Genomic DNA, 18,518 nt, shown 5'->3' with positions numbered 1-18,518 from the left:
AGTGCCTTAAAACCAGTGGTTGGGAAATTCTCCCTGAAGTGGAGAGGAATGGGCAACCACTGGAGGTTTTTGAGGAATGGAAGGCATGCGCAGAACAGCATTTTAGAAAAATGATCTAGGCGGCAGAGTGAAGTATGGACGGAAGAGGGGAGAGACTGGAGGCAGGGAGGTCTGCGAGGAGGCTGATGCAGCAATCGAGTCAGAATAGGACAAGCGCTTGGACACGAATAGTTGTCATTTGGATGGAGAGGAAGGGCCGGACCAAGAGAAGACAGTGCTAGTGAAGCCGAGGTTGGATAATATTTCCAGGAGAACGGGGTGGTCCACCGTGGCAAAGGCAGCTGAGGAGCCAAGGAGAATTAGGTTGGAGTAGAGGCTGTGGAATTTGGAAAGGGGGAGGTCATTGGTGATTCTGGAGAGAGCAGTTTCACTTCATGTCTGTATCCCCATCTAGACTGTAAGCTCTTTGAGGGCTCAGATAGTGCCTACCTACTCTTGTACTCTCCCACGCACTTAGTACAGTGCTTTGCATACAGTAAGTGCTTAATAAATGCCTTTGGTTGATCATAAAGTGCTTACTGTGTGCAGAGCATTGTACTAAGTGCCTGGGAGAGTACAATAAAGTCAGTAGACACAATCCCTTTCCTCAAGGAACTTACAGTCTAGCTGGAAAGACAGATATTAAAATAAATCACAGGGGAAGCGGTAGAGCTCGGGGGCTGGGGTACCAAAGCACTTAAGGGGTACAGACCCAAATGCAAATGAGGGCTCAGACACGGAAGGCTTCGTGGAGGAGGTGTGATTTTAGTAGGGCTTCGAAGATGGGGAGTCGTGGACTGTCAGATGTGAAGGGGGAGGCGCTTCCAGACCTGAGGGAGGGCGTGAGCAAGGGGCAGGATCGAGGCACAGTAAGTAGATTGGCTTTAGAGGAGCAAAAGTGTGCGGGCTGGGGAGTAGTGGGAGAGGAACAAGGAGGGGGAGAGCTGATTGAGTGCCTTAAAGCCAGTTGTAAGGAGTTTCCATTGATGTGGATAAATACCATTGACTGATTGATTGGCTGTGGCTGATGGGGGATGCTCATGAGAAGAGTTTCCCAGCATGATCCCGTTTCACTTTGTTTCCACAATTTGTCTCCTGTATTTTCTTGGTTTTCAATAGATTAAACCAGCAATCTCCCCCATGCCCCCTAGGGATATGAACACACTCCTGCAATTCCTTAATTAAAGTAATTAATTAAGAGGGGGGTAACCGTCACTGCTACCCTCCCCCCTCGCCACCCCACCCCTTCCCACCTGGTTCAGTCTGCCACCAATCAACCTCATCAACAGAAACCAACCAATGGGATTTATCAAGTGCTTACTGGGTGGAGAGCACTGTACTAAGCACTTGGGAAAGGGCTGTATCCAACTCAATTTACTTGTATGTACCTCAGCGCTTAGTACAGTGAATGGCACATAGTAAGAGCTTAACAAATGCCATTATTATAATTACAACATAATAGAACTGGTAGACATGATCCCTACCCACAAGGAGTGTACAGTCTAGATAGGGAGACAGATGGTAAAATAAGTGATGGATAGGGGAAGCAGAGTATAAGGAAGTGTATTTAAGGGGAGTATTAAAGTGCTTAAGGGGTACAGTCCCAAGTGTAGCATGGCCTAGTGGAAAGAGCACGGTCCTGGGAGTCAGAAGGACCTGGCTTCTAATCCCTGTTCTGCCACTTGTCCGCTGTGTGACCTTGGGCAAGTCACTTCACTTCTCTCTGCCTCACTTACCTCAACCGTAAAATGGGAATTAAGACCGGGAGCCCCATGTGGGACACAGACTGTGTCCAACTTGATAGCCTTATTGCTACCCCAGCACTTAGTACAGTGCCTGGCACAGAGTTTAACAGATACCATAAAAATATAAATAAATCGAAGTACACGGGCATTGCAGAAGGGAGGGCAAATAGGGGAAATCAGGGCTTAGTCCGGGAAGGTTTCGTGGGCTTGAGGCATACTGTGTGTGGAGCTTTGACTTTAGAGAGAGCCCACTATGGGCTAAGCACTCTTCTGGACACTTGGGGCCATACATCAAAAGAAAAAGACATGACCCCTACTCAAAAGGGCCTCACTGTCCAGTGGCTGGAGGCCGCTGGGAAATGAAGGCCAAGCCGAGGCAAACCTGATGAAAGTTCCCCAGGCAGCTAACCTTACGGAAGAAGGAGAGGCCCTTCGACCTGCTCCTTTTGGTTCATTTCCTCCGTTAGGAGGAAAGCAGCACGGCCTAGTGGATAGAGAACAGGCCTGGGTGTCAGCGGACCTGGGTTCTGGCCCCAGCTGGGCTACTTGTCTGCCATGTGACCCTGGTCAAGTCATATGGGGAAAATGGGGATTCAATACCTCTGCTTCCTTCTATTTAAACTGTGAGCCCCATGTGAGATCTGATTATCTTGTATCGACTCCAGCACTGAGTACAGTGCTTGGCACGTAGTAAGCGCTCAACAAAAGCCACAGTTATTAATAATAATAATAATGATGGCATTTATTAAGCGCTTACTATGTGCAAATCACTGTTCCAAGCGCTGGAGAGGTTACAAGGAGATCAGGTTGTCCCAGTCTTAATCCCCATTTTACAGATGAGGTAACTGAGGCACAGAGAAGTTAAGTGACTGACCCAAAGTCACACAGCTGACAAGTGGCGGAGCCAGGATTTGAACCCATGACCTCCGACTCCAAAGCCCATGCTCTTTCCACTGAGCCAGGCTGTTATTGCTATGTGCAGAGCGGGCGGATGTGGGGCAGCGCCCAGGGGTCCGACAGCAGAGAGGAAGGGAGGACTTGAGATCTGAATCGAGACCACCCCCAACTCCATCCCCACCATCACCTCCACAAGACCCCCTTATCCCTCCCTACCTGGCCATGCTTCCCTCCCCACCCACCCGTCCGATTATCTATGCTCACGGACAATTTTCCAGATGGAGTACATGGTCAATTACGTGGCACTCTGCTCACGGCTAATTATCTCCATCTTATACAAGGCCTACTCTCCGGATCCACTTTCACAGCTCATTATCTGGATCGCCGCTTACAGCCAAGGCCCCCAGATCTACGTTCGTGACCGATCATCCAGATTTCTGTCAGCCCCAACCCCAAGTCTGATTATCTGGATCATGGCACGTAGCCAATTATCTCCATCACCGTCCAGGCCAACGATTCAGATGTATGTTCGAGGCCAAGTGCCAAACTCAAACGAGGCCTAAAACTCACACACACAATTACCCTTATCAATCTGGATATTTTAGATTAAGGAACCCTTTTTATCCCTCTTCCTTCCAAAATATTCAGCTCATGGAGGCCAATTTGGGCTCTGGGGACAGAATTACCTAGATAATTTACCTGTGTAGACAGGGAAGGAAATGGACACAGGAGTTCGGGCCCCCAGCCCCCGCCTCTCTCTCTCTCCCACCAACCTGGGATCTGGGTCCTGCCACGGCCTCCAACGGGCTTCAATCAGCTGACTGCAGCCACCCAAGTGCAGCTCATGAATACTCATCCAACAAACTAACGAGCTGGGAACGCCCAGAGCCATTAAACTCATCACCTGCTCGATCAGGAGCAGAGGGAGGGACCAGAGAAGGGTCCAGCATACAGGTGAGGAGAGGGCTCAAGCCTGGAGCGTAGGAGAGAGGAGGGCACATGTGTGATGTCTGGATGTAATTGTGTGCTTGTTTGGTAAGGTAAAGCCTTACTATCGGTTTTAAAGCAATCAGCTCACCTCACTTATCTCCTACTGCAGCCCAGCCACCACTCTGCTCCTCTAGAGCCAGCTTACTTACTATGCCCCCATTTTGTCTATTTCTCTGCAGACCCCTTTCCTATGTCCTCCCCCTGCCCTAGAGCTCCTTCCCCCTCCATATATGCCAGACCACCACTCTCCCCAGCTTCAAAGCTTTATTAACAGCTTAGAACAGTGCTTGGCACATAGTAAGCGCTTAACAAATACCAACATTATTATTATTATTAAGGTCACAGTCTCCTCTGGGAGGCCTTCCCCGATTAAATCCTCTTTTCCTCAGCTCCCTCTCCCTTCTGCTTCATCTAATCCCACCTCTGCCACTTGTCTACTGTGTGACCTGGGGCAAGTCATTTCACTTGCTGGGCTCAGTTTCCTCATCTGTTAAATGGGGATTCAATACCTGTCTTCCCTCCCCCCTAGACTGTGAGTCCCACGTGAGATGGGGACTGTGTCCCACCTAATTATCTTGTATCTGTCCCAGTGCTTAGTAGGGTGCTTGGTGTGCAGTAAGTACTTAACACATACCTTAATTAATTAATTCTCTCCCAGGCTGCAGGCCTCTGGGGTCAGGTTGTGTAGCGAGAGAACAGAGATGATATGCTGAGAAGGAAAACTGACCGAATCTGGGGGGCAGATTGCATGTAAGAGTTGAGAGGGAAGAACCCAGGATAATTCCAGTGCTACAGACTTGAGAATGATGGCATTTTCAACTGTGATGGGAAAAGTTAGGTAGAGGAGAGGATGTGGGCAGGAAGCTGAGAAGTTCAGCTTTGGATATGTTGAGATCGAGGTTTCAGCAGGACCTCGATTGTAGAGATGCTCAGGAAGCAGGAGATGACAGATTGCAGAGATTATGGATTCCTTCTGGATTGTAAACTCATCGTGGACAGGGAATGTTTCCACCAAGTCTGTTGAATTGTACTCTCTCAAGCACTTAGTATGGTGCTCAGAACACAATAAGCACTCAATAAATATCATCGATTGATTGCGGTGAGAGCAGGGCAGCTTCAGACATTCCCTCACTCTGAGATGAAGTCCAAAGGGCCTCCCACCTTGTTCCACATGATACCATCACACCACTCTGTGCTTGCATGCAGCAGAACATAACGGCATCCTTAGCTACAGTTTATGGGATAGCATTTCTCTGCCACCACTCTCACCCCCGAGGCCCCTTTTCAACTGAGCACCCCATGTAGATCGGCTCTGAGACCCTGATTTATGCCCCACTACTGGATCACCTCTGACCCACTGCCACCTTTGAAAAGGACAGTGGTACAGCCATCTTTGCAAGAAGGAACATGGCCTCGTGGATAGAGCACAGGCGTGAGAGTCAGAAGGATTTGGGTTCTAATTCCAGCTCTGTCACTTGTCTTCTTTATGGCCTGGAGCAAGTCACTTAACTTCTCTGTTCCTCAGTTACCTCATCTGTAAAATGGGGATTAAGACTGTGAGCCTCATGTGGGACAGGGATTGTGTCCAACCTGATTAGTTTGTATCTACCCCAGTGCTTAGAACAGTGCTTGACACATAATAAGCACTTAAATTCCATCATTATTATTATTAAGAAGCCATGCAGCGGTCATCTTTAAGAAGGGCTGGGAAACCACCATTTTGGAAAGCTTCAGGGCAGCCACATCTTTGGAAGGTCTCGTGGCCGGCATCTTTGGATGGTGCCATACCATCACCCTTTATCCGCGGTTCCCTGTGGTGATGCCTTACTTTGTGTCCCATCTGAATCTGGCCTTGGGTGGGAGGTCAGGGTTAGTGAGGTAGATTTGGGAGTCATCTGCATAGAGGTAGTGGTTGAAGCTGTGGGAGCGCATGAGCGAAAGATAATTCATTGAGGGGACTCAAACAGAGTCTTGAAGGATACCCCCAGTCAAGGGATGGAAGGTGGAAGAAAAACCAAGACAGGAGAGAACTCCTGCCCACGCTAACAGGACTACAACAGGGTGAAAGGGGGATGGCAAATCGGAGCGATGGGAAATCAGGCATTCTTAATCTGGGAAGGCTTCCTGGACAGGGTGGATGGCCTTTTAGTTAAGTTCCAGTTTTCCCAGGCCCTCCTGGCCTCTCCCCACCTCCCCAGCGTGAGGGTGAGGGAGGAAATCGGCTGTAAGAAAGGCTCCTATCGTCGGGGTGGGGGATGGTTATCTGGAGTGGGCATGAGTAGCTCAGGCAACTAGATGAGCTAAGTTCAATGCACACCAGCCCCAGACAGAGGTAATGCTGTTCTCTTGCTGAAGAGAAGGGGCAGGGGCCTCCACCCCCTCCCCACCCCCTCATCCCAAATACAGAACTCCAGGAGGGAAGGGATTGGGGTAGGGACCGTAGAGCTGGAAGGATTGGGGGAAAAGCCTCATTCATGCCCCAGAGAGGAGGGGAGAGGGGTCAATGCGGTACCTATTCAGAAGCCCCTTTAAGCTGGCAAAGGCTGGAGAGAAGGAGGGGGAGACGGGGGTGGGTGGGGCGCACAGCCCCCAGCAGCTCTTTGTATTGAAGCTCCAGGAACACTTGTCACAGGCCTTGGCTAAGGCTCAGATTTGGGGCCGGTTCCGGGGACTGGTATGGGTGGGAGGAGTCGGAGGGGGTGGGAATAGAGAACCGGAGAAATATTCGGGGGTGGGGGGATGGTGTCGCAGCTGTTGACTCAGACCGTGCATTGAAAGAGAGGAGCTGGGTGGTCCCAGTTTGGAGGTGGGTGGAATATGGGGAGCAGGGACGTGGGGGAGGTGTGGAAGTAACCCCCCCTCCCAGTCCCAAATCTGGGGTTGGGAGGGGCAGGACCGCCCCTGGGTAGCTGTGGGATCCTACTACCTTCACTTTCTGCTGGGATATGGCATGTATGTAGGTGTTTATGTGTGTGCGGGCATGCATGTGTGTGTCCTGGCCTAGGGGACAGAGCACAGGCTTGGGAGCCAGAAGGATATGGGTTCTAATCCCGGCTCGGCCACCCGTCTATTGTGTGACCGTGGGCAAGTCACTTCTGCTCTCTGTGACTCAGTTCTCTTATCGGTAAAATGGGGATGAAGACTGCAAGCCCCATGTGGGATGGGGACTGCGTCCAACCTGATTACCTTGTATCTACCCCAGCGCTTAGAACAGTGCTTGACACATAGTAAGCGCTTAACAAATACCATCATTATTATTATTTTTTTATTATACTTATTAAACCGTTAACCCTTCAAGGGCAGTAGTGTGTCTTCTCCTGACAGTGACCAGGGAGCAGAGGCTGAGTTGGAGTAAAGGGGTCACCTGGCCAGACCCCAAGGCGCCTCCCATTGATGGTGTGTGAATCATCATCACCACCACCAGCCCCTCCGGCCCCCCAACAGCATACCAGTGCCCCAAGGCACCCCTCCACAAGTGTTCCATGTTCCCCCGCCTTCCCAGCTGTTTGTATTTATAGCTACACACTCACACACTCGCACACTCACTCACTTACTCACACACAGTAGCAGGGTTGATTTTCCACTTACTTCCGAAACAGATTGAATCACCGTATTCAGCTGGGACAGCAGGCACCCACCTGTCTCTCTAGGGCTGGCAGAGGGGAGTGGAAGAAACAAAAAGAACCAGGGGAGGGGGCAGGAACTCTCAGAGGATCAGGGGAGGGGTGGAGGTGGTCTGTACCCACTGCCCACCTCTCCTTGGCCTGAAGTCAGCCCGGGAGGTTGTGGGGGGATCATTCCTGCTTCCCTGGCTAATCCCTTTCAGCTTGTCTGAGGCAGGCAGGGTACCAGAGTGCCCCCCGACCCCCACAGTCCCAGTGCTGTGTCCTTTTCTGTCCCTCTCCCCCTGTCCTGTTCAACAGTCCCACAGACTGACCATTGAGCTCCTCCTCTCCCCCAGGACTCTCATAGGAGCAAATGCACCGGAGAGGAATCCAGAAGATCTCTCACTCCAGCTTAGCCCCAGGGCCCTGTCCCCCCTCCCTGACCCTTAATAATAATAAAAATTATGGTATTTGTTAAGCATTTACTATGTGCCAAGCACTGTTCTAAGCACTGGAGTAGATACAAGGTAATCAGGTTGTCTCACATGGGGCTCCCAGTCTTAATACCCATTTTACAGATGAGGTAACTGAGGTACGGAGAAGTTAAGTGAGTTGCCCAAGGTCACAGAGCAGACAAGTAGCAGAGTTGGGATTAGAACCCGCGTCCTCTGACTCCAAAGCCTGTGCTCTTTCCACTAAGCCATGCTGCTTCTCACTGTGTCCTCAGGGTCTCTTACAGTGTCCTCCCCTACAAGCCTGAGGAGAGGAAATACAGTGCATATCCAGCCCCCAGCCCCAGCCTTGCATCCCACTGTCCTTCAGGAATCCAATCTCTTTTCCGTGACACCCGATGCCCCGGCTGCCACAACCTCACAATCCCCGGCCTTCCCCTTTCCGTTGGCCTCGTTGGCTCCCAGGAATGGCTACTGCTGGGAAGAGAAGACCCCTGGGGAGGAGGGGGGATATGGGGAGGAGTGTCAGCAGCTCTCAGATCTAGTTTCACTGATCTGAGTGTGGTCGTGGGGGAGGAGGGGGTCCTGACCATTTGGGGGTTTGGGGGTAAACTGGCAGCTGTCCAGGGCCTCATTCCCTTGGGCCACAGATTCCGGGACAGAGGCCCCAGTCAGACCTGCAGCGTCCCAGTGGGACTTGTGCTGTGAGGGGTCTCCCCCAGCCAGGGGGCTTGGGCCCGTGGGGTCGCCTGTAGAAGAGAGGATGGAGGGCATCTGTTTGCTGGCTTTTGAGGGTGGGCTAGAAAGGATAGAAAGGAGTTGTCGGTGGGTTACGTTTTATGGCTTCTGAGTGGGGGCAGGGGATAGGGGATGAAGAGAGAGGGGAATCCTGACTCCTTCCCTTGGATTCCAGGATATGCGAGAGAGAGACAGACACACACACAGACTCGCGATTCTGGGGCTTACCCACCCACTGTGAAACCTCCTGGGTCTGATTCGAGACCTGGCATGAGTGAGGTGGGGGGTCAGATGGCTGTGGGGATACAAAGCTTCACACCCACAGCTTGTCTGAGGCCCAAGGTGGAGAGGGGAAAGAGTGAGAGTGCTTGGGAATCCCTGTGTCTTTCCCGCAATGACCAGGCACCTGGGCCACGTAAAGTGGCTGCTGAGGAAGGACAAACCCTTCTCCAAGCACAGTGAGGGAACAGGGTCAGCGGTTTCCAAGAGAATCAAGAAATATGGAGTCAGGAGGGAAAGGAGATGGCTCCTCTGGCAGGCTGGCGTTCTGAATTCCCCCACACGACTCCGCCTCCTCGGAGCCGAAAGACCTGCGTGGACGCAGCCACCTGGGATGAGCCATTGCTTCATTGCTACACACACACACTTTTTTTCATATTCAAAGAGGATGCTACTGATGGTGAAATTCACCTATGAGTGCATGCTTGACTGAAAAGGCCATTGTGGAATCTGCAGTCCCAGCCACACTGTCCACACCGAAAGGACGGCCCTTCTAGCTATGGTGTATTTGCCTAGTGCTGTTTTCACTTTTGCCTCCTTGTCTCTCATTCTTTATGAAGCTTTTGCTCAAAAAGAGCCACATCTTTCCTGACAGCAGTGTGCCATATAGGTCTCTCCTCAGCAACTGACTCCCAGTTTTCAGCTGAAATGTAGCTCTGTTTGAGATGGCAGACTGTAACCTCCTCATGGGCAGGGATCACGTCTACCAACTCTTGTATTTTACTTTCCCAAGCGCTCAGTACAGTCCTCTGCGTACAGTAAGCACTCAATAATTGCCAGTGATGGATCGATTGACTGAGTGAATAATTAAGGATTTGTTTTACCGTGTCCTTAAAATGTTTCCTCAGCCCTCCTTTGTTTTTGGTTTTCCAGTTTCAGCTCTCCATGCGACAGCTGGGTTTCCTGCTTTCGCTTATTGTCCTCACATTTCCCACCCACCACAGCTCTGTTAAGGTGAGCAGAGCCATGATGCCAGGAGACGAGCTATGTCCCAGAACTTCATCGTTCATGATCTTGTCTTGTCATTTGATATTGAGACTGGCCCGTAATCGACCCTGGTGGAACTGCTGAAGTAGCCGGATGTGCTGATCTCACAGCCGGAGAGAGAGTTTAACAGCACTACAGCTCTATAGACTTTTAATCTGGTCTGGAGCTTGACCGCCATTTTCTGCCGCCATTCTCCGTTTGTCTCCCAAAGGATGTGCAGGCCTCCTTTATTCGATTTTCCATTTCCTTGTCTATCACTGCACCGTTGGTCAGCGTGCTGCCTACGTAACATTATTCTTTGATCATGTTTAGCTTTGTGTGGCCAATATAAACTTCTGGTTGTATTTATGGCTTCCCAAGTGCAGGCAGATACAACACCTTGGTTTTCTTTAGAAATATCTTCAGCTTGTAACATCTGGCTGATTTGGCAAGTTGGTTTCTTGATGGTGTTCGAAGTCTGATGAGTTTGAAAGTATTTCCCAGTGGTCTCTCATTCCATGTTCTAGCATGGCTTCCAGGACCGGACCAGCTATATATCCCCGACTCAGTGGGGAGTGGAGGGAGTGGATAATACAGGGCTCCCTCGGCTCTGACCTGGCCAGTACTGCCATCGTGAAGTAGTCGCCGAGTCAGAACCCAGATCAACCGATGGCATCAGAGGCTTTTGTAAAGGTTATGAGAACCATATGTCCGACATGCAGCCAAGATCACGTCTTCTGTGCCACGCTGTGGACTGAATCCCCATTGCGATTCTGGGAGTCGATGAGGTCCTTCAGTAGCTGATTCCGGAGGACTCTGGCTAGGGTCTTGCTGACGGCGGAGGGTTATGAGATGCCTCGATAATTGCCACAATCTGAGGGCACCATTTCTGGGGATCTGGCTGGGGAATACGTGGGGCCATGGGGGAGCTGGAGAGGGGTTTGAACGAACTGTCGACGATGCCCCTGGTTCCCGCAGTTGGGGAGTGGTGGGGGCTTGAACCAGATGGTCTCAATCCCTTCCCTCTCACCTAAATGACTGGACCTGCTGCAGTAGCACTTGGGTTGAGTTGACAGATGGCCGTTAACCATCCCTCAACTTCCTCTGGCATGGCCCTCCCCTTTCCCTCAGCTGGGAAAGTTGATGTAGCTCCATGACTGGCTCAGAGGAAGGACCTGGGTTCTAATTCCGGCTCTGCCATGTGTCTGCTGTGTGACCTTGGGCAGGTCACTTTGCTTCTCTGGGCCTCAGTTACCTCATCTGGAAAATGGGGATTAAGACTTGGAGCCCTATGTGGGGCAGGGACTGTGTCCAACCCAATGACCTGGTATCTACCCCTGTGCTTAGTACAGTGCCTGGCACATAGTAAGTGCTTAACAAATACCACAAATATTATTATTATTATTAGGAGGGGAGAGATCCCACCCCCAGGACTGGGTTAGGGGACTGGTTCTCTCCCCCCAGGACAGCTCAATGACCACATTTGCTACTCAAGCCACCGTCACCTTCAAACCTCCACCCTCTCTCTCCCACTTCTGGGGAGATCATCATCATCATCAATCGTATTTATTGAGCGCTTACTATGTGCAGAGCACTGTACTAAGCGCTTGGGAAGTACAAATTGGCAACATATAGAGACAGTCCCTACCCAACAGTGGGCTCACAGTCTAAAAGGGGGAGACAGAGATGGGAGATGAGAGAGTAGCTAGCTCTGGGTAGACCCCACCAAAACAAGAAGGTGTACTGCTAATAACCTGGATAACTTACACACGGAGGCATGGCCTTAGCTCCCTAGGGCCAACTAATCCAGCCCCCTGCCTCCAAACAGCACTGCGGAAGGTAGGGAGACTTTGCAATCCGCCCCCAGGGACCCTGGTATCCTGGAACCTGGTAGCGCCAAAGCCCTCCAGAAGCTCTTGCCCGTGGACATGGGTTTCTCCCTGCCATCCGGCCTGGCTCACCCTGGATCTCCGATCATCCCCGCGGAGCTTCCGAGAAGGGGTTTCCGAGCAGGGCCGGAAGACTGACAGTTGGGTTTCTCTGGGTCTGTTGGCTCCAAGCCCCGTCCCCAAGTTCCCCCCCACCAAACCCCCACTCTCCTTATGGTTGCCTCCTTTTCCCCCAGCTATTCTGCATTCACAGAGATCAGCCAGTCCCTCTGCTTCTGTCCCCAGCCACCACACACAGAGCTCAGCGAGGTTTAGTAGGACTGGAACCAGGGAATGATGCTTGGGGGGCTTCCCCCTCAATAAGTGAGGGGCCCAGTGAGGGGGTGAGACGGGGGTGGAGGGATGCCAAGCTGCCTTTGAAGATGAATTCCCCGTCTATTTGAAAAAAACCCAAAACTGTCCTAGGTGGAGACGATCCCAGCTCCCGAGGAGCTTCATCAGCATGTCGCCCGTGGGAATTGGCAACATGGTCCTGGTCAGGGGGCCATGCTAACTAGATGCTGATGAGGGATGCTGAGATTTCCACGGATATCAAATCGGAGGCGATGGGACCCTGAGGCCACGTTAAGGAGTCTCTGTGGTGTTTCCAGCTTCAGCTAGGGAGCCACCACTGGAGGCTCAGGACTCCTAGGTCTTATGGGAAGCCACGTGACTCAGTGGAAAGAACACGGGCTTTGGAGTCAGAGGTCAGGGATTCAAATCCCGGCTCCGCCAATTGTCAGCTGTGTGACTTTGGGCAAGCCACTTAACTTCTCTGTGCCTCAGTTACCTCATCTGTAAAATGGGGATTAAGACTGTGAACCCCCCCGGGACAACCTGATCACCTTGCACCTCCCCAGCACTTAGAACAGTGCTTTGCACATAGTAAGCACTTAATAAATGCCATTATTATTATGAGATGGAGGGGACAGGAGGTCCTGAATCTAACATGTCTAACCCCCTGTCTCCAGGAAGACTTTATCCCAGCTCCACACGTTTCTCACTCTCCATGCCCATGGCTCAGGCTATGTCCTGCCTGCTTCAGACACAGGAGGACAGGTTGACTACATAAAGGCAAAGCAACAGAAGAGCGCAAGGACAAGGAGCAGAACCCAAGTGCACCGGATCCCGGTGGTTGAAGAAGCTGTCACCAGGCTCCTCCTGGCCAGGCTGGCCAGAGTCCAACTGACAAGGCCCAGTCACAGCCGGGAAGGGGGAGAGGGAAGCACGACCACTGACTCAGTCCTTCCCCACCCTACTCCACCTAGCTCTGCCCTGTCCCGCCCTGCCCCTCAACCCGCACCCCCGGGCCCTGTCCACCCCCAGATTGCCCCACCCTGCTCCTGCAAGGCAGGTGGGGAGCCAAGCCCCAAGATGGGGTACAGGAGGGTCCTTTTGCCTTTAGTGCATGTTGTCTCTCAGGGACCCCGGGTTTGGATGCACAAGTGCCAGAGGCAGGATGGTCGGATCGTTGCACCCCACCCTCGCTTTTATGCTGGGCTACACTTGATCCCACAGGGCGAGGTTTGGGGTAGACAGGAGCCCCAGAAAGGGAAGGGGTGGGTTTGTGGGGGACGCTGGAGGGTCGGGTCAGGGTTAGGACAGAACTGGTCACAGGCCACAGAAGAAGAACTGTGGAGGAAGAGAAGGCTGCTGGATTATTATGAAGAGGAGAAAGCAAGGAACAGATTCCTGGTGGAGAGGAAGGGCTGGTCCTGCTCTGGCTCCTCACAGGCTATCCCCTCGAGCCCCCCACCCTCCCAAATCCCCAGCCCAGCCCAGCCCAGCCCAGAGCAAAGACACGATTTGAGTTCGACCCAAAGATGAAATTCCTGGCTGATCTAGACTTTGGAACTGGTCCCCATGGGAGAGGGTGGGATCTCTGTCTCATAAGATCGTTATGAGCAGGGACTGTGTCTGCCAACTCTGTTGTAGTGTACTCTCCCAAGCGCTTAGTACAGTGCTCTGCACATAGTAAGCACTCAGTAAATACTATTGATGATGATGATGATGATGAGCTCGTTGTGGGCAGGGAATGTGTCTGTTTATTGTTAGATTATTATTGTTATATTGTTATTACTGTCATTCTATTGTACTCTCCCAAGCGCTTAGAACAGCGCTCTGCACACTGGTTCAATTGTAGTTACTGAGCACTTACTGTGTGTGGAGCACTGTACTAAGTGCTTGGAAAGTACAATTCAACAATAGAGACAATCTCTGCCCACATCAGGCTTACAGTCTAGAAGGGGGGAGACAGACATCAAAACAAGTAAACACACGGTAAGCTGCCCACATCAGGCTGACAGTCTAGAAGGGGGGAGACAGACATCAAAACAAGTAAACACACGGTAAGCGCTCAATAAATACGATTGAATGAAAGATGCTGATGATCTATGATCTCAGGACACTGAACCGGGGCATGGAGGAGCTGTGAAGCTCTGCCGTTGGGATCAGCTCCTGGCCTCTGGGGAGTGGGAGATGGGGCAGGGGCCAGCAGGTAGGCAGAGTGGGAGGTGGAAAGAGGCTGGGAGATCACATGAGGAGGAAGAGCCTCTCTTTCCTCTCTTCCAGCCCCTACCACCTTCAATCCATTGACGTGCACTTTGACCCTATCCCATCCCAGCATCTAGCCTGAGACTTTTGCCACCAGCACCAATCCATGAGGAGGCTGCTGCCTCATGACTCGCTCACCTGGCCAAACCACTTCATTCTGGGTGTCGTGGGCTCCGTCCTGCTCAGCTCCTGCTCTTTCAGGCTCTCGAAGCATTTAACCCCAGGAACAAGCCACCTAAGCCACTGACCCCCTCCAGACCTCTAGGCTCCTAGGATTATCCCTCGTTCGCTAAAGGACGACACTGCCTTCAATGGGTCAGGGATGAGGGTCAGGGGATGGGGGGGAGAGGGAAATAATCTCATTGCAACCCCCCTTCCCACCTTTGCCCATATGGCTTGACCCTCTGCTGACTCTTCTATTAGCCTAAGGGCCGATCCATTTATTGATCCCCCTCCTCTCCTCCCTCCCACCGCTGACCCCATTCCCTCCCAGGACTCAGCTTGTGTCCCCTCATGCCTTTCCCCAAACCCGGTACTGGGGAGGGGGACCATGAGCCTCCACCCATATTTTATTGAGTACTCCTGCAACATGTGGCAGAGCTCCCTCTGTTACAGTGAGCTGGGAACTATAGGCCTGGTCCATGTCCACCCCACCCCCAACCCATTCCGGAGGTCTGAGACCCAGTGCCTAGAGTAGCCACTGATCAATCAATCAGTAAATCAGTCAATCGCATGTATTGAGTGCCTGCCAGGGGCAGAACACTGCACTGAGTGCTTGCGGAAGGACAACAGAGTTGGTAGACAAGCTCCCCGCACTCAAGGAGCTTACGGTCTAGCAGGGGGAAACAGACATTAGAATCAGTTACAGGTAGGGGGGAGAAATAGAGTGCGTAAGATACGTACTTAGGTGCCACGTGGAGCTGGGCTAGCTTCAAGGCCTAGGTGGTTTAGAAGGGCTGATGTAGCAGTTGGGGGATGTAAAGTGGGGAGATGAGAGACGACTTGGGGAAGGACTCCTGGAGGAGAGGTGATTCCAGAAGGACTTTGAACACAGGGAAAGGAGTGGTCTGTAAGAAATGAAAAGGGAGGGAGTCCCATGCAGGGGAGAGGACGTGAGCAAGAGGTTTGTGGCAGAAGAGAGGAGAATGAGGCACAGGTTGTCGTCTTACAGGTTAGCTTAAGAGGAACAAGGTGCGAGCTGGGAAGTAGTGGGAGAAGAGAGTGGAGGAGTAGGAGGAAAAGAGAGCTGATTGAATGTCTTAGGACCGATGTTCAGGAGTTTCTGTTTGATGCGGAGAGGGGTAGGCAACCACTGGAGGGTTTTGAGGAGTGAAGAGATGTGTTCAGAATGGCGTTCTAAGAAAATGATCCAGGTGGCAGAATGAAGTATGGACTGGAGGGGGGAGAGACAGGAGTCAGGGAGTTGAGCGAGGAGGCTGATGCAGTAGCAGGATTATGAAAGTGCCTGAACCTGCGCTGTGGCTGTTTGGATGGAGAGGAAGGGGCGGATTCTAGAAATGTTGTGGAGGAAGAGCTGACAGGATTAGGCAACTGACAATCACACAGTGCGACCCCCCCCCCTCCCCCGGGCCCCTACCCCAGGTCAGAATCCTGCCAAAGGCGTGGCTGGCGTGGCTACAGTGGGAGCTTATGGGGAGCTAGAGGCATTCAAATTATGACCCCAAGCCATCCCTCCTGCTGAGAGTTAAGGGCTGGTCAGAGGGCAGAGGGGTAGGGCTGGGGTGGGGAGCAGGGGTAGCCCTGCAGCCTGCTTTCTAGGGGCTGGCAGGGAGAGAGGAAGCCAGGCAGGGAGGCCCAGTGCGGTGCAGTGAAGGGCACCAGAGACAGGAAAGGTCATACCCGGAAATGGGTAATGGGAGAATGTTCATTTTCTGGCGGGCGGCAGCCTCTCCTCACATCTCCTAGCTCCCAGTCTCCCTGGGACAACCCCCATTCCTACCGCCCCCACAATCGGGGAAGGGGAAGCCAGGAAAACAGCAGCCCGGCCTAGTGGAAAGTGCACGGATCTGGGAGTCAGAGGACTTGGGTTCTGATCCCGGCTCCACTATTTATTTACTGTGTGACCGTGGCCAAGTCACTTAACTTTTCTGTGCCTCGGTTTCCTCGACTGTAAAATGGGGATTAAATACTCCCCTCTCTGATTTAGACAGGGAGCCCCATGTGGGACAGGGGACTGTGTCCAACCTGATTATCTTGTATCCACCCCAGCGCTTAGAACAGTGCTTGACATATGGTAGCACTTAAATACCATTTTTAAAAAAAGACATTTGGCCACCCTGAGGGGTGGATTGAGGAGGGTGCGATTATTACATAGGCACAAACTATTGTTCACATACAGATATAGATGCACTGAACACACAAATATACACAAACACCCACTCACTTCATGCACAAACCTCCACACTTACATACACCTACACTGATATATCCCCCTTCAAATCCACTCACACATGTGCACACACATATATTCACACGAGCACACATACAAGCACATATATATTCACACATATTGTACCGCAGACACCTCCCACTAGGAAATCGGTGGAAATTTCACTATGAAAATTAATTCTCTCCCTGGGGGGACAGGCTCAGGGCCACTGGACTGGGGCCAATGAGATACACCTCGTGGTCTTTAGGGGCCACCAGCCGGCAAGGCTCAGAGAAGGAAAGATGTGGTAGATCGGGCTCAAGGACAGAGAAAACCCAGGCAGATAGCGGTTACCTCCCTCGGGCCCCTGCCCCTGGGAGGAAGAGGTTGGCTATGGGCCCAGCCAAGCTGGGAGAATTTCAATCTGACATTCGCACCGTGTAATTCCATTCACCTCCCTCTTCCCCACTCAGAGGACCCCTCAACCCCTCCAGCTGCCCCAAGTCAGGGAAACTGTCAAATCTGCCGTGCCTGCAGTATGCGTCTGATCCGCATATACCTTATCTACCTTAGTACTTAGTACGGGGCTTGGCATATAGTCAGCGCTGAACAAACACCACCATTATTATTATATTCCCATTTGAGTTGCTGACCCTCAGAGCTGGAAGGAACCTAATAGCTCATTTAATCCAGCCTTCTACCTCCAAGCAGGCAAACAGAGTCAAGGGAGTCCCTGGTTTGTTCACAGACCCCCCCCTCAATCAATCAATCGATCGATGGCATTTATTTAGTGCCTGCCGTGTGCCGGTCACTGTAGCAAGTGCCTGGGATGCAACAGAGTTGGTAGACACGTTCCCTACTCACAACAAGCTTCCAGTCTAGAGTCCCTCTCCATGTTCCTCACACATACATGTAGTCATACCAATATACGCATGCATAGGTTTAAACATATAGCTATTACCCACAGATACACACACAGGTACATCAACTCGGCTCTATACACACAGTGTCTTAGTTTCCTCATCTGCACAATGGGGACGATAATCTCCGTCTCTACCACACACAGTAACCCACAAGCAGTTACATAAACACAATTGCACATGCAGTTACACATAACTACACGCATATCGTAACCCAGAAATAGTTACATATGCACCATAATTTTAATACACACCACGTTCGGAACGCAGATCCACAGGACGATAGACCCATAGAGACTCGTGTGCAAACGCATACACAGACAGACGCATCCACGCACCATCACGGCTACCCAGACACGCACATTCGGAAAGGTCCGCACACGGGGCAGTGATGTTGGGGGGGGGGGGTCACAGGTCTGCCTTCACGGACACCAGTCAGTCGCTGAATCTGGATGTAGCTGAGCAGAGAGCCAAAAAGAAACCAATCTGTCTGTCTGTCTATCTCCAGCTCTCTCTGTATAGCTTTTGCTCCATCTCTATGTCTCCCTGTCTTGTTCTGTCTCTGTCGTCTCCCTTGGCTCCCTGCTATCCCTACAGCCCCAGACTTCCAGCCCCCACCTCGAGCCTCTTCACCCCCTACCCCACTTTAAGTGGACCCTGCCGGCCCCTCAATCCTCCCACCACCTCCACCTCATCCACCGACCCGACCAGGACTCTCGGGTCCCTCGGCGCCCTTGGTTTCCAGCCTGATTTTGGAGGGTCTGCCTGCTCCGGGCCGGGGTGGAAGAGAGGGTGTGCCGGCCCCGCCGCAATGGGCGGGGGGCTGGGGGGGGCGGGGAGGGGGCGGCTCGTTCTGGGTGACGGCGGAATCCAGGCCTGGATTTGCGGTGTGCCGGTGGCGGCGGCAGGAGGGAACGAGATTGGGGGGGTGGGAGGAAGAGGAGGCCGAGGACCTCGACAGCCGCCGGCCGATGGAGATGGGAGCGCGGAGTCAGAGCCCGGGCCCGGGGGCTGGAT

At 52.2% G+C, this 18,518-nt stretch overlaps 1 protein-coding gene across 2 annotated transcripts in view; it reads right to left on the bottom strand.

Moving 5' to 3' along the window:
- Positions 1-18,236, bottom strand: part of TNFAIP8L1 (TNF alpha induced protein 8 like 1) — a 44,992-nt gene extending 26,756 nt beyond the window's left edge. For both annotated transcript variants that reach the window (XM_038770822.1, XM_038770824.1), the window contains exon 1: positions 18,205-18,236. The gene's annotated coding sequence lies outside the window, so the exon portion shown is untranslated. The remainder of the gene's footprint in view (positions 1-18,204) is intronic.
- Between the last annotated feature and the right edge of the window lie 282 nt (positions 18,237-18,518).

This window comes from Tachyglossus aculeatus, chromosome X2 (genome assembly GCF_015852505.1).
Source record: "Tachyglossus aculeatus isolate mTacAcu1 chromosome X2, mTacAcu1.pri, whole genome shotgun sequence".
In the NCBI taxonomy this organism is placed as follows: domain Eukaryota; kingdom Metazoa; phylum Chordata; class Mammalia; order Monotremata; family Tachyglossidae; genus Tachyglossus; species Tachyglossus aculeatus.
The sequence above is the reverse complement of the archived record's forward strand: the minus strand, read 5'-3'. Positions and strand labels throughout refer to the sequence as shown.